The 14,549-nt window shown below is 48.4% G+C and overlaps 2 protein-coding genes across 5 annotated transcripts in view; one reads left to right on the top strand and one right to left on the bottom strand.

Moving 5' to 3' along the window:
- CFAP77 (cilia and flagella associated protein 77) overlaps nt 1-14,549 on the bottom strand; it is a 166,897-nt gene that overhangs the window by 3,124 nt on the left and 149,224 nt on the right. The gene's annotated exons all lie outside the window — the stretch shown is intronic.
- DDX31 (DEAD-box helicase 31) overlaps nt 1-14,549 on the top strand; it is a 136,454-nt gene that overhangs the window by 101,787 nt on the left and 20,118 nt on the right. The gene's annotated exons all lie outside the window — the stretch shown is intronic.

Raw genomic sequence — 14,549 nt, 5'->3', positions numbered from 1 at the left:
AGCTCAATCTCAACATTTCGGAAAAATGTCCAAGTAGCCTGACAAGGCACACTGAGAAGGGAGAAGGCCTTGCACAGTGTGTAGGAGGAAAATAGTCCGTGGACAAAGGGCTTCTAGTGACACCTTTGTGACCTTCTGGCGAGTGGTAGCCTGATTTTTACACCGTGGCATGATCTTCCTGAGGCCCGTGGCTCCTAAAAGGCAGCTAGAGGCCGGGCGCAGTGGCTCACACTTGTAATTCCAGTGCTTTGGGAGGCCAAGGCGGGCGGATCACTTGTCAGGAGTTTGAGACCAGCCTGGCCTGGCCAACGTGGCAAGACCCCATCTCTACTAAAAATACAAAAATTAGCCAGGCATGGTGGTGGGCGCCTGTAGTCCCAGCTACTCGGAGGCTGAGGCAGGAGAATGGCGTGAACCCGGGAGGCGGAGCTTGCAGTGAGCCGAGATCACGCCACTGCACTCCAGCCTGGGTGACACAGCGAGACTCCGTCTCAAAAAAAAAAAAAAAAAAAAAGGGCAACTAGAGATGCTTAGGAAGACAGGTGCATCAGGGTCTTGGGGGCATGCAGCCACCCTGGTGTCCAGCTGGCTTGGACCCGAGGCATCCATGGCCTTAGTGGCATCCAGATTGGCGGTCATGCTGTCTCTGATGGCCAGTCACCAATGGTGTCTTTTTGTTTGCTTTTTAGAACACAGCCATATTTTTCAAATAGTAATAATAACTATTTATATTTGACTTTGCAAAATGTTTAGCATGTGAAAACAACTATCCATGTAGTTACAATGTCACTATAAGAATTTTCCTTTTCCCCCCTTCTACCCCCGAGTCAGGTTCTCACTCTGTCACCCAGGCTGGAATGCAGTGGCACAATCATGGCTCACTGCAGCCTCAAACTCTTGGGCTCAAGGGATCCTCCTGCCTTGCTTCCAAGTAGCTAGGACTTGTGTGCGCCACCATGCCCGGCTAATTTTTGTATTTTTTTGTAGAGACAAGGGTCTCAATGTGTTGACCAGGGTGGTCTGGAACCCCTAGCCTCAAGTGATCCTCTTCCCTTGGCCTCCCAAAGTTAATTTTACTTTTTAAAAAGATATTTGTAACAGCCTTGTTGAGGTATGATTGATCTACCTAACCTGCAAAACCTGCATTTAATGTGTAAAATTTGATGAGTTTGGACATATGCAAATAGCCCTGAAACCATCACTACAATAAAAAAAACAGCCATCAGGCCGGGCGCGGTGGCTCATGCCTGTAATCCTAGCACTTTGGGAGACCGAGGCGGGCAGATCACAGGGTCAGGAGATCGAGGCCATCCTGGCTAACACTGTGAAATCCCATCTCTACTAAAAAATACAAAACAAAATTAGCCGGGCGTGGTGGCGGGTACCTGTAGTCCCAGCTACTCGGGAGGCTGAGGCAGGAGAATGCCGTGAACCCGGGAGGCAGAGCTTGCAGTGAGCCGAGATCGTGCCACTGCACTCCAGCCTGGGCAACAGAGCAAGACTCCGTCTCAAAAAAAAAAAAAAAAGGTGGCCATCAATGGCCAGTCAAGGTGACTCACACCTGTAATCCAAGCCATTTGGGAGGCCAAGGTAAGTGGATTGCTTGAGCCCAGGAGTTAGAGACCAGCCTAGGCAACATGGCAAAACTCTGTCTCTACATATAATACAAAAATTAGCCAGGCAAGGTGGCACATGCCTGTAGTTCCAGTCACTTGAGAGACTCAGATGGGAGGATTGATTGAGCCTGGAAGGTCGAGGCTACAATGAGCCATTGTCATGCGACTGCACTCCAGACTATGGGACAGAGATCCTGTCTCCAAAAAAAAAAAAGTCAATTCCAAAGCTTCCTCATGCCCAGTTGGTTTTTTGCTGTTTTGCTTTTTGGAGATCTTTTTGGTGAGAACCCTTAAGATGAGATCTGATCTCTTAGCAGCATTTTCAAGTGCACAGAATAGTATATGAACTATTGCTTTTTTTTTTTTTTTTTTTTTTTTTTGAGGCAGAGTTTTGCTCCTGTTGCCCAGGCTGGAGTGCAATGGTATGATCTCGGCTCACTGCAACCTCCACCTCCTGGGTTCAAGTGATTCTCCTGCCTCAGCCTCCCAAGTAGCTAGGATTACAGGTGTGCACCACCACGCCCGGCTAATTTTTTGTATTTTTATTAGAAACGGGGTTTCTCCATGTTGGCCAGGCTGGTCTCGAACTCCTCACCTCAGGTGATCCACCCACCTCGGCCTCGAAAAGTGCTGGGATTACAGGCATGAGCCACGGTGCCCGCGTATATGCATTACTGTTAACTCTAGGCACAGTGTTGTACAGCAGGTCTCTAGAGAGTATTCATTTTGCATAAATGAAACTACCCCTTGAATAGCAGCTCCCACCTCCCCCTGCCCCAAGTCCCTGGCAGCCATGTTTCTTCTCTCTGCTTCTCTGAGTGCCCATGGCTCGTCATAGGGGAGCAAAGCTCTGCAAACCACCTCTCAGCCATGTCCATTCCTTCCTCCTTGGCCCTTGTAGTGAGCTGAACCATGACTCCCAAAAAGATAGGTGTATGTACTAACCCCCAGAACTTGAGAATGTGGCCTTATTTGGAGACAGGGTCTTTGCAGATATAATTAAAGATCTTGAGATGAGATCATCCTAGATTATTCAAGTGGGCCCTAAATCCAATCACAAGCGTCTTTAGAAGAAACAGAAGACACAGAGGAGACAGCCATGTGAAGGCAGAGGCAGAGATGCGAGCGATGTGGCCACAACCAAGAAGCATCAGGAGCCCGCAGGAGCTGGAGGAGGCAGGGAGGGTTCTCCCTAGAACCTCCCAGGGAGTGCGGCCCTGATGACACTTTGATTTGTTGGTCTGGCCCCTCCAGAACTGTGAGAGCAAACATTTCTATGGTCTTATGCCACCAAGTTTGTGACAATTTGTTAAAGCAGCCTCTAGAAGCTAATATAGCCCTCAAGCCATTCCCTGGGCAAATCAGCATGCGGCGATGGTGGGCGGGGCTGTGGCTGGCTCTGCTGGTGGCAGGAGGCTCACCAGCACCCACTCATCTCATACCCTAAGAAGGTGACTGGAGGATTGAAGCCCTAAGGAGCTGCTCAGTCTAACCACACAAGGACAAAAGAGAACCCTGATGAGAAATTTTCTTTTTCGCCATTGCCGTTTACTTAGAAACTTCACTGAAGCAGAAGCATTCACCCATCCATCCATCTAAAAAATATTTATTAAGCACCTACTGTGTGCCAGCAGCTGCTAAGCACATACCCCTTGCACTTCAGAGTTCCAAGTTCCATATTCCCCTTGGTTTTCTAAAGGAGTGTTTTGGGCATGAGAGGCTCCCCGCCAATGACTAACCACACACACTTTGGCACCTGCTGTGCACTGACATTGGGAGAGGCAGAGCGCATGTCACCTGTGGTCTCTGATGTGGATGACTTCCCATTCCAACTGGAATCTCACAGAGTGAATTCATCCCAGAGGGAAGCTCAAGGAAGGGCTCGTCCTCTGTGAAGCAGGGTCTGCTCCTGGCCCGTTTCCTGAGGGACCCCTAGAACCTGGCATTTCAGAAGTGTTTAAACAAGGTTGGGTGGGTGATCAAATGTATGAATGAATGATGAGTGAAGGAAATTGAGAGAATCTGACCTCTGGCGGCCAGCAAGGGCTTCTCATGCCAGGAGGGACTTGAGTGTGCCCTGGAAGGACTGTGGCGAGGGAGGTGGGAAGGGAGGGAACAGAAGGAAAACAGATCCTCAGAAGCCAGAGGGGGCCCAGCGAGGTGGAGTCTGGAGGCGAAAACCAAAGGAGATGCTTAGTGCCTGGGTCTGGCAGACTCCACTGAAAGCGAAGGGAGATGGGGTCTATTCGGGACCCACAAAGTCTCCAAATCCCTAACCAAAAAAACCAGTTGTCTGTGGAGAGGGGAGTTCCGATCCTTAATGGGCCTGGTAGCTGGGTGCCTCTCTGCAAAATTGGTCCTGGAGGCCAGCACTGGCATGTTCAGCCCCTTGTCAACAGCAATGCTAGGACAAGAACAGACCTGCTATTTGCTGGGCGCTGTGCATTTATTTCATATAAGCCTCGGAATGCCCCGAGGAGGCCGGCACCATCGTTGTCTCCATTTTACAGATGGGAAAGTGGAAGTTCCAGAAGGTTAAGTCATTTGCCCCTTTTCAGAGATTGAACCCAGAGCTGCAAGACTCAAGGCCCCAAGCCCTTCATCACGAGCTCCATTGCCTCTTATTAAATGCTCATGGAGTCCGTGAAGCAAAAGTCACTGGCTGCAAGGTCATGGCTCTGCCCCACATGCACACTCCCCCCTCTCCAAGCAGCCCAGCGACACATGAGGAGCATGATTACAAGTCAGGCCTCAAGCCCTTGTGTGGTCACGACCCTGTGGACCCCTGGAGTCGAAGGATGAAGAGTTATGGAGCAAGGAATTCCTTCTGAGATGCTTCTAAATTAAGCCATCTGCGGTCTGTCTCTGCCTGGAGCTAAGAAATTGTAACGGCTTTGGCAGGAGACAGCTTTGCTGAATGGAGCTCTGAGCTCCTCTAAGGTCAAGGCAGGTAAATAAGAGGCAAGTGCCACAGCCGCCAGCAGCCCTGGGAGCCGGGCGGGCGGGCAGCTGGCGAAGGAGCTGGTCCTGTTCGAATGGGGAGCATTGCACAAATCTAAATGGCATCGCAGAAATAAGGACGGAGTGCTGCCATGCGGTGCCCTGGAAATACACCGGCGAGGAAGGCAGAGCCCCCAGGGACCCAGGGAGACATCCTGGGAAGCGGTCACTAAACACATTATGCATGTGATTGTGACATTTAGACAAGAGCTATATGTATAAATTTTTTTTTTTTTTTTAAGAAGGAGTTTCATTCTCGTTGCCCAGGCTGGAGTGCAGTGGTGCAAACTCAGCTAACTGCAAACTCTGCCTCCCGGGTTCCAGCGATTCTCCTACCTCAGCTTCCTGAGTAGCTGGGATTACAGGTGTCCGCCACCAGGCCTGGCTAATTTTTTGTATTTTTAGTAGAGATGGGGTTTCACCATGTTGGCCAAGCTGGTCTCGAACTCCTGACCTCAGGTGATCCACCCGCCTTGGCCTCCCAAAGTGCTGAGATTACAGGCACGAGCCACAACGCCTGGCCGACAAGAGCTATTTAATAAGACTGTGGACTGGGTGATCTACCTCCATCTGGGGCTCAGGAAAGGCTCTCTGGGGAGGATGAAGCAGCAAGCCAGGGGTAAAGGAAGGGGCAAAGGAGGAATGGGGGTGAATTCGAGGAAACGAAAGCAAGCCCTTGCTGTCATGGGCAGCCAGATGTGTCAGGGGAGATGAGCAGCTACTAGATCCTAGAAGAGATTTCTACTCCATGTGCCTAGGAATCATAGTTCCCTCCTGGGATAACATCCTTTTCCTCTCTGCTACTGGATCAGAATAAAATATTCCCAGAGAGTCAGGTTTGGAAGAGAGCTTAGGGATACTGAATCTAACGCTCTCGTACTACAGATTGGGAATCCCCAGGGTCGAAGGTGGGAAGTGACCCTCCCAGGTCTCCCGCGAGTCCTGGGCAGAGCTGAGACCGGCCGCCAGACAGCAGTCCCCTTCCTCAGCACCGCAGTCCCTGAACCGAGGTCTCACTTTGCCTCCTGCATCTAGAGCCCTGGGCCCCAGTTTCTCACTGATTTGAAAGCATCTGTGCTTTTCCAATCCACTTGTAATGAACCAACTTTTCATTTGATTGATATCCTTAATGGTACCTTTGACATTTCACCAATGTTTACTCTGTTGTTCTTTTTCTAGCATCTAGAGTCGTTGGCTTAGCTAATTACCTTTCATCTTTCTTTTTTCTCCAATATTAGCATTTATATAACACAGCGTTAGCAACTGTGTTCCCTCTAAATTCTCTTTTAGCTCATCTCACAAGTTTTGAGTATATTTATTTTTGCTCAGTTCTCTTTTAATCTAATTTCTATCTAATTTCTGTTTGGATTTCTCCTTTGATTCCTAAGTTATTTATAAGCATGATTTTACATTTCCAGGCAATTTCATCACTTAGGTTTGTTACTGATTTCTAATTCAATTTCTTTGGTGCTAAAGTAATCCTCACAAGTCAGACCCTTTGGTATTTATTGAGGTTTTGCTTTGTATTCTTGCTTGAAAAATCTGTTCTACTTTCAATGAAAAAATCCCCATGTGGAATGAACTGGTGCTATCCTAGAGAAGATGCCAATAGGAACTGGGTTGGGGCTAAGATGTGGCCCTTGTCCTTGTATTTACGTATTCATGATTTTATTCTATGCTTATTTATTAACCATCCACTGTGTGTCAGAGATGGGGCTAGTCCCAGAGATACAGTGAGAAACTACTAATAAAAATAAAATCGGCCAGGTGCAGTGGCTCACACCTGTAATCCCAGCACTTTGGGAGGCCAAGGTGGGCGGATCACGAGGTCAGGATATCGAGACCGTTCTGGCTAACACTGTGAAACTCTACTAAAAAAATACAAAAAATTAGCCGGGCGTGGTGGCGGGCGCCTGTAGTCTCAGCTATGCGGGAGGCTGAGGCAGGAGAATGGTGTGAACCCAGGAGATGGAGCTTGCAGTGAGCCAAGATCACGCCACTGCACTCCAGCCTGGGCAACAGAGTGAGACTGCGTCTCAATAAATAAATTAAATAAATAAATAAATACATAAAATAAAATCACACAACGAATTCTTCAATTAGAATTGGGTTCAGTATTAAAGGAAATACCAGGTTCTGTAAGAGTTTATGATACAGAGACTCCAACTCTGATAGAGGCCAGAGAAGGCTTCCCTGAGGAAATAGCACACGATCAGATACTCAAAGAGACAGAGTAGCTGGTGCAGGGGTCCCACGGCAGAAGAAAGGAACAGGTGGTTTCCAGAGGGGAAATTTGAGTGGCCAACAAACAGGACAGTATGCTCAATGCAACGCATCATCAGGGAATAGCACATTAAGCAAGAGAATAAGCATTTCACACCCATTGGATTGGTAATAATGGGAATGAGTCTGACATGAGAAACGGGAACTTCCATGCACTACTAGTGAATGTGTTCATCCGTACAACCTATTTAGATGGACTTGGCATAGCCAGAAAGTTTACACACACTCCATGGAACCCATGAGTCCATGTTTACATACATGCCCTGCAGAAATTCTCAAAAATGTCCACTAAGAGACGTGCATAAGGAATCCTCACGGTAGTACCATGTCAATAAATGCCGGAAATAACTGCATGTGCATAAGTGGGGCCAGCTAGGACGAAGGGTGGTGAATTCAGACGGTGGAACACCTTGCATCCACTACAGTGAACACTCCAGAGAGGCCCTACCCAACATGGCAGCTCCCAGTCACACGCAGCTATTTCAATGTCAATGGATTAAAATAGAACAAAATCTAAAACTTAGTTCCTCAGTTGCACTAACTACATACCAAGTGCTCAATAGGCTGAGTACAGCGGCTCACACTTGTAATTTCAGCTTTTTGGGAGGCTGAGGCAGGAGAATCACTTAAGCTCAGAAGTTTGAGACCAGCCTGGACAACATAGCAAGACCCCATCTCTACAAAAAAATTTTAGCAGGGCATGGTTGCACCCACCTGTGGTCCCAGGAACTCAAGAGATTAAGGGGGAGGATTGCTTGAGCCCAGGAGGCGGAGGCTGCAGTGATTCATGATCTTACCCCTGCACTCCAGCCTGGGTGACAGAGTGAGGTGCTGTCTCTAAAAACAAAAACCAAAAAAGTCAAAACAAACAAACCAAAAAAAAAAAAAAACCCCAAGTGCGGCCAGGTGCGGTGGTTCACGCCTGTAATCCCAGCACTTTGGGAGGCCGAGGCAGGCTGATCATGAGGTCAGGAGTTTGAGTCCATCCTGACCAACATGGTGAAACCCTGTCTCTACTACAAATATAAAAATTAGCCGGTTGTGGTAGTGCGTGTCTGCAATCCCAGCAACTCAGGAGGCTGAGGCAAGAGAATCTCTTGAATCTGGGAGGTGGAGGTTGCAGTGAGCTGAGATCGTGCCACTACACTCCAGCCTGGAAGACTGAGCGAGACTCCATCTCAAAAAAAAAAAAACCCAAGTGCTCAATGGCCCTGAGTGGCCAGTGGCTACTGCAGTGGACAGGTGGATGTAGAACATTTTTATCAGGAAGTTATATTAGGGCCGGGCGCGGTGGCTCACGCCTGTAATCCCAGCACTTTGGGAGGCCGAGATGGGCGGATCACGAGGTCAGGAGATCGAGACCATCCTGGCTAACACGGTGAAACCCCGTCTCTACTAAAAATACAAAAAATTAGCCGGGTGCGGTGGGGGACGCCTGTAGTCCCAGCTACACGGGAGGCTGAGGCAGGAGAATGGCATGAAACCGGGAGATGGAGCTTGCAGTAGCCGAGATTGCACCACTGCACTCCAACCTGGGTGACAGAGCAAGACTCTGTCTCAAAAAAAAAAAAAAAAAAAAAAGAAAGTTGTATTAGACAGTGTTGTTCCAGATCTATCAGAACCAATGCATATAAATCTCAAAAACCCAACGTTGCATGAAAGAAAATTTACAGAATGGAACCTAAGCATGATTTCCTTGACATGAAAAAAATTAAAAACATACAAAATGCATCCCTGTGTTGCTCCAGCATATGTGTGAATCTGCTTAGACAGGAAAGGGGCGGAAGGAAAAGAATGTTCTCAGAGGTCATGCCAGGCTCTGCCTCTGGGAGGGAGGGGAGTGAGTCCAGGGAGCAAAGCACGGAGGATTTCAGTTTTATTTCTACGTGACTGTTGTCTTCTCCTCTTTTTCATATGAAAACACAAATATGGGTTCAAACTGTGTTTGTGGGAGGTGACCTGGGGTGAGGGAGGGCCTCCCCATGCCACACACAGTTTAGAAAGAGTACCTCTGTTTTATGAGTTTCACTTATTGGAGATGTGGGTAGGATTCCAAACTTGAATACAAACTTGAAACTCTGTTTTATGAGTTTCACTTATTGGAGATGTGGGTAGGATTCCAAACTTGAATACAAAGTTTTGCCATAGGAACCGTAGCTGCCAGTGGTGGGTGACGTTGGCTAACGTATGTGACTTCTCGATGGCCCTTCCTGTTGGGCTTATCCAGCTTCATGGGGGCTTAAATTCACCTCCATGCCTGAGAAAATATCCAAGACGCAGAGGTTCTCCCTGGGGGTGAGGCGTTACGCGGCACCAGCCTTCTGCTGGGTTGAATGGCTCTGGTTCACAAGCTGAAAAGCGGGCTGCCTTTGCCTTCTTCCCCTTCCCTCTTTCCTTGCCTTCTTACCCTCTCCGCCTGACGCCTCTGCCACAGGTGGGGGGTTCAGGCAGCCACAGCCCTGGGGCTCTTCATGTTGGGAGGGCAGGGACCGTGTGTTTTGTGTTGAGCCTCCTGTCCAGTGTCATGCCTTGCTGTTGCTTGCGAAGCCATCCCAGAGACACGTGGTGTGTGTGTGTGTGTGTGTGTGTGTGTGTGTGTGTGTGTACACGCACCACAATGGCCAGAAGAAACCAAATCCGGCACTGTACAAATTCACAGGTCAATCAGCTTTTCCACAGTACTTTCTGAGTCCAGGTCCCCGACCCAGTCCCACCACCGGGGCAGCTGAGCCAGCAGACGCCCCCCTCCCCATGCATTGGGCACACGAAGGTCCCTGAACTGCACACCAAGCTTCCAGTGCCAGGTCTGCAGACTGAGAAAGCAAAAGGGAGGATCTGGGGGGCGGGGGGAAACAGATTAAGAAAAAAAAAATCTGCCAAAGAACTAAAAAAAAAAAAAAAAAGACAGCCATAGAGATTTTAGTTGAGTTTTTAAGTGACAACTGCTCAGGTGACTGGGAGAGAGATTTTGCTTTAAAAGATTGAGAGGCTGTCTCCTCTAATGAGAGGCACTTGAAAATTATGGATCAGTCCCAGGTCAGTAATTCCTGTCGAGTTTGGGGCAGCTGGAGGTCAGAGGCCCCGGTAGAACACAGATTCATGCAGGACGTCGTTGGAGAGCAGGCTGGGTCCTCAGCTCTGATGTAGCAGGTTGTCGTTTAAGTAATTAACAAGGGTAACAATCTCTCCTGAGACATCTGGTCCCCTAGATTGTTATTCTGCCACTGGCTCTCATTTCTCTGTGGTCCAAAAATAGATGAGCAAGGACACAGGACCCGACCCTCCCTGCTGACACATGCTGTGATTTCAAAGAACAGCCAAGCTCAGCTTGGAAAACAAACTTCCTGCCTTCCTGCAAGGTCTAATGTAGGTTCTCAAACGGCACCGGCACCACTCTCGGTGAACCGTGCCCGGGGAAAGGGGAGGAGCAGCGACCTTGAGGGAATGGGGCAGGGGACCACTCGTTTGACAAAGGAGGAGACTGAAGCCCAGGAAGGGTAGGACACCGGCCCAAGGACACCCAGCTACTAAGTGACAGAGCCCCAACAGGAATCCAGAGCTGTTCTCCATGGACTGACTGCAGGGCTGCAGAACTTACCGGAGCAGAAGGAAAGCTAGATATTTGTGCCTTTGAAAATGAGAATTGATTTGCTCCTTCGAGAAGCCATACCAATGGCTCCAGGTCATTCGCAAGGATTAGTGAAGGCCAGTCAGCAGCAGTTGAAATCAAAATTGAACAATGAAGCTGTTTGCTAGATGCTACTAGCAAAATAATTGGGTAATGCCAGTCCCAAGGTGGGGTGTGCGTGTGAACTTTCCATCAACCTCAGGTCAGCTCCTAAGCTTCTTCAGCTTCTAAGTTCAATAGGCTGCAAGTGAATGAGAGTTGTAGCGGAGGACACAGCAGACCCCCCTCCTCTGAGGCCAGACCTCAGTGGCCACTTATCACCCTGTTCTGGCCCCTAAAGTCAGAATCTAGGTGATGATCACTCATCTGATTCAACTGGACTATCTTTTAAAGTGACTCTTTTTAAAAACAGCTTTATTGAGATATAATTCACATACCATAAACTTCACCAATGTTAGCGTGTTCTTAGGATTGTACAACCACTTCCACACTCTAAGTTTAGAACATTTCATCACTCCCAAAAGAAACTTTATAGCCATTAGCAGTCACTCCTATTCCTCTTCCCTAGCCTCTGGAAACCACTAATCTATTTCCTGTTGGTGTGGCTTTCCCTATTTTGGACTCTTCATACAAATGGAATTATACAATGTGGGGTCTTTTGTGACTGGCTGCTTTCATTCCCTTAGCATCATGTTTTCAAGGTTCATCCACATTACAGCACGGAGCATCACTTCGTTCCTTTCCAGGGAATAGTATTCCTTTGTGTGGATGGACCACATTTTTGTTACTCATTCATCAGTTGATGGACCTTGGGTTGTTTCCATTTTTGACTATTATGAGTAATGCTGCTAGAACATTCATGTACAAGTTTTTGTGTGGATATATGTTTTCATTTCTCTTGGGTGTTTAAGAGTAGAATTTCTGGTTGATACGGGAGCTTTATGTTTAGCCTTTTGGAGAACTGCCAAAGTGTTTCCAACTTGGCTGCACCATTTTTGATTCCCACCAGCACGTATGAGTGTTCCAGTTTCTCCATCTCCTCACCAACACTTGTTGTTGTCTGTCATTTTCACTCTAGCCATCCTAGGGGCAGTGAAGTCCCATCTCGTTGTGATTTGGATTTGTGTTTCCGTGATGGCTCATGATGTTGTTGAGCATCTTTTCATGTGTTTGTTTATCTCCTTTGCAGAAATGTCTGTTCCTATCTTTTGCCTTTTTTTTTTTTTTTTTTTGAGACAGAGTCTCGCTCTGTCGCCCAGGCTGGAGTGCAGTGGCACAATCTCAGCTCAATGAAGCTCTGCCTCCTAGGTTTACACCATTCTTCTGCCTCAGCCTCCTGAGTAACTGGGACTACAGGTGCCCACCACTACGCCCGGCTAATTTTTTTGTATTTTTAGTAGAGAAGGAGTTTCACCGTGTTAGCCAGAATGGTCTCGATCTCCTGACCTTGTGATCTGCCCGCCTTGGCCTCCCAAAATGCTGGGATTACAAGCGTGAGCCACTGCGCTCAGCCACCCATTTTTAAATTGAGTTATTTATCTTTTTATTACTGATTTTTTTGTCTTTTTGAGATAGAGTCTTGCTCTGTCACCTAGACTGGAGTGCAATGGCACAATCTTGGCTCAGTGCAACCTCTGCCTCCTGGGTTCAAGTGAATCTCCTCCCTCAGCCTCCTGAGTAGCTGGGATTACAGGTGTGTGCCATCACGCCTGGATAATTTTTATATTTTTAGTAGAGACAGGGTTTCACCATGTTTGTTGGGCTGGTCTCGAACTCCTAACCTCAGGTGATCTGCCCACCTTGGCCTCCCAAAGTGCTGGGATTACAGGCATGAGCCACCACACCCGTCCTTATTTTTATTTATTTATGTTTTTGAGACAGAGTTTCACTTTTGTTGCCCAGGCTGGAGTGCAATGGCACAATCTCGGCTCACTGCAACCTCTGCCTCCTGGGTTCAAGCGATTCTCCTGCCTCAGCCTCCTGAGTAGCTGGGATTACAGGCGCCTGCCACCACGCCTGGCTGATTTTTATATTTTTAGTAGAGATGGGGGTTTCACCATGTTGGCCAGGCTAATCTCGAACTCCTGACCTCAGGTGATCCTCTCACCTCTGCCTCCCAAAGTGCTGGGACTACAGGCATGAGCCACCACACCTGGACTTTATTACTGACTTATAAGAGTAATTTATATATTCATCAACACAAGTCTCTTGTCAGACATATGATTTACAAATATTTTCTCCCATTCTGCTGGTTGTCTTCTTATTTTCTTGATAGTATTGTTTGAAGCACAAAAGCTTTCAAAGTTTAGTGAAGTCTAATTTATTTATTTTTATGTAGTGGGCTATATATTTTATTTCCTTTTCTATAAATATCATCTTAATATAGCATAAAAAGATAAGCAGTTTTAGGAATACCTATCAATTTATTTTCATGACCTCTCTAAGGCAGGGATGGCAGTACTGTTTCATTTCACTTAGCTCTAATAGACTGGTGGTAGCTGATGGCCATCCTGTGTTACAAAATATTCTAAGGCCGAACCTAGACAGGTGAAAAAAAGTACACAACGATTGATCAGTAAGGTCGGCCATGGGCACAGCAGGGAGGTAGAGTGCCACGTTTTCACTCTAAAAGATCAACGTGGAGTCTCCCATGGTAACAATGGTGCTTATAAACTCAGAACTGGGGGAGGAGACATCTACATGTTCCACTACCCTCAACTCTCTCACTCTTTATGCAACCTCAGGTCGCCCGCACCTGGGATAGCCAGCAGGTAGGTTGGAGCAAGGGGAGGATGCAGAGACAGAAAGAAAAGAGGAGGCCAGCAGGGGCTGGGGAAGGACTCCCTACAGCCTTGTGAGTTACCGAGTGGCCTCAATTTGCATGGGGTGCCAGAAGGACTAACAAAGTTCCCATAGTCAGCTTGGGGAGAATAATGCCAGTCACTCTGAAAACATCGGTTCTCTGGGTGTAGAGCAGGAGGAGGAAGCTTTTGGGAAACTGCCTTAACCAGGGCCTGTGAGGCAAAGGTGAGGTCCCTGATTAAATCTTGAGTGTGATCCTAAAACCGTCCTCAGCCTTGAGTCTGGCTAGGACTGTCCTGCTGCTCAGTGCTCATCCCTGGCTGGGCTGGGGCCCAGCAGGCTCTGAAAGTTGACCGACTTCAGTGTGCACTGGGCTTCCTTCTGTGCCCCTACAGCAGTGGCTCTGGTTCCATCGGGAGGCCTGGAAGCCGTGGAAGCATCCATCACCTTGGCCTTGCATCTTGAGCCTTCTCTTTGAAACACTTGGGCCCAGTAAGAACCTCACGCGGCAGCTGCTGTGCGGGGGCCAGGGACAACCTGGGGAGAGGTCTTCCTTCCCGTTTCCTGTTGGCACCTTGGAGCCCCTGTCCAACACACGCACCCAACACACACCCTGCACACACACACCCCAGGATGCAAATGATAACCGCCGCGCCATCACTTGTGAAGCTTGACAGAAAATAATGAGAAACACTAAATCTTTTATAAGGTCAACACTTGCCTTAGCCGAGCAGCTGTCAAACAAGAAAAGAATTTAGCGCCGGAGCCACGAAACTTCCATCGGCTCATTAAACCCAACAGGGCCCGGGCCTGGCGTGGCGGAGGAGACGCGGGGCCTTCCGTTTTGTGTCAGTAATTTGCGGTGGAGGAGGCAGAAGAAACAGCCAGCGCCAAAGGGGCCTGGGGGCTGGCTGGGGAATCGTTAGCGCGCCAGGAGCGGCCTCGGCTCCTAATTGGAAGCATTGGGCATTATCAACGGAGGATTTGCCTCAGTTCCCTGACAGCTCGTGGGCCCAAAATGATCGCCCACTTGTCAGTGTAAAAGACCATTAAAAACAAACCATTTTGATTTAATTGGAGGCGGTGCACCGCGGGGCCAGGTGAGGGGCTCGTCAGCCCAGCTCCCCCAAGCTGCCGCCCCCTCTCCCTCTGTGTGGTGGGGCTCGGGGGGTGGGGTGGGACAGTGTGTGTGTGTTTTCCAGACTTTTCGCCTTTCAAAA

Source organism: Chlorocebus sabaeus, chromosome 12, assembly GCF_047675955.1.
Source record: "Chlorocebus sabaeus isolate Y175 chromosome 12, mChlSab1.0.hap1, whole genome shotgun sequence".
NCBI classification, from domain to species: domain Eukaryota; kingdom Metazoa; phylum Chordata; class Mammalia; order Primates; family Cercopithecidae; genus Chlorocebus; species Chlorocebus sabaeus.
Note: the sequence above shows the minus strand (reverse complement) of the source record. Positions and strands in the feature narration are given on the sequence as shown.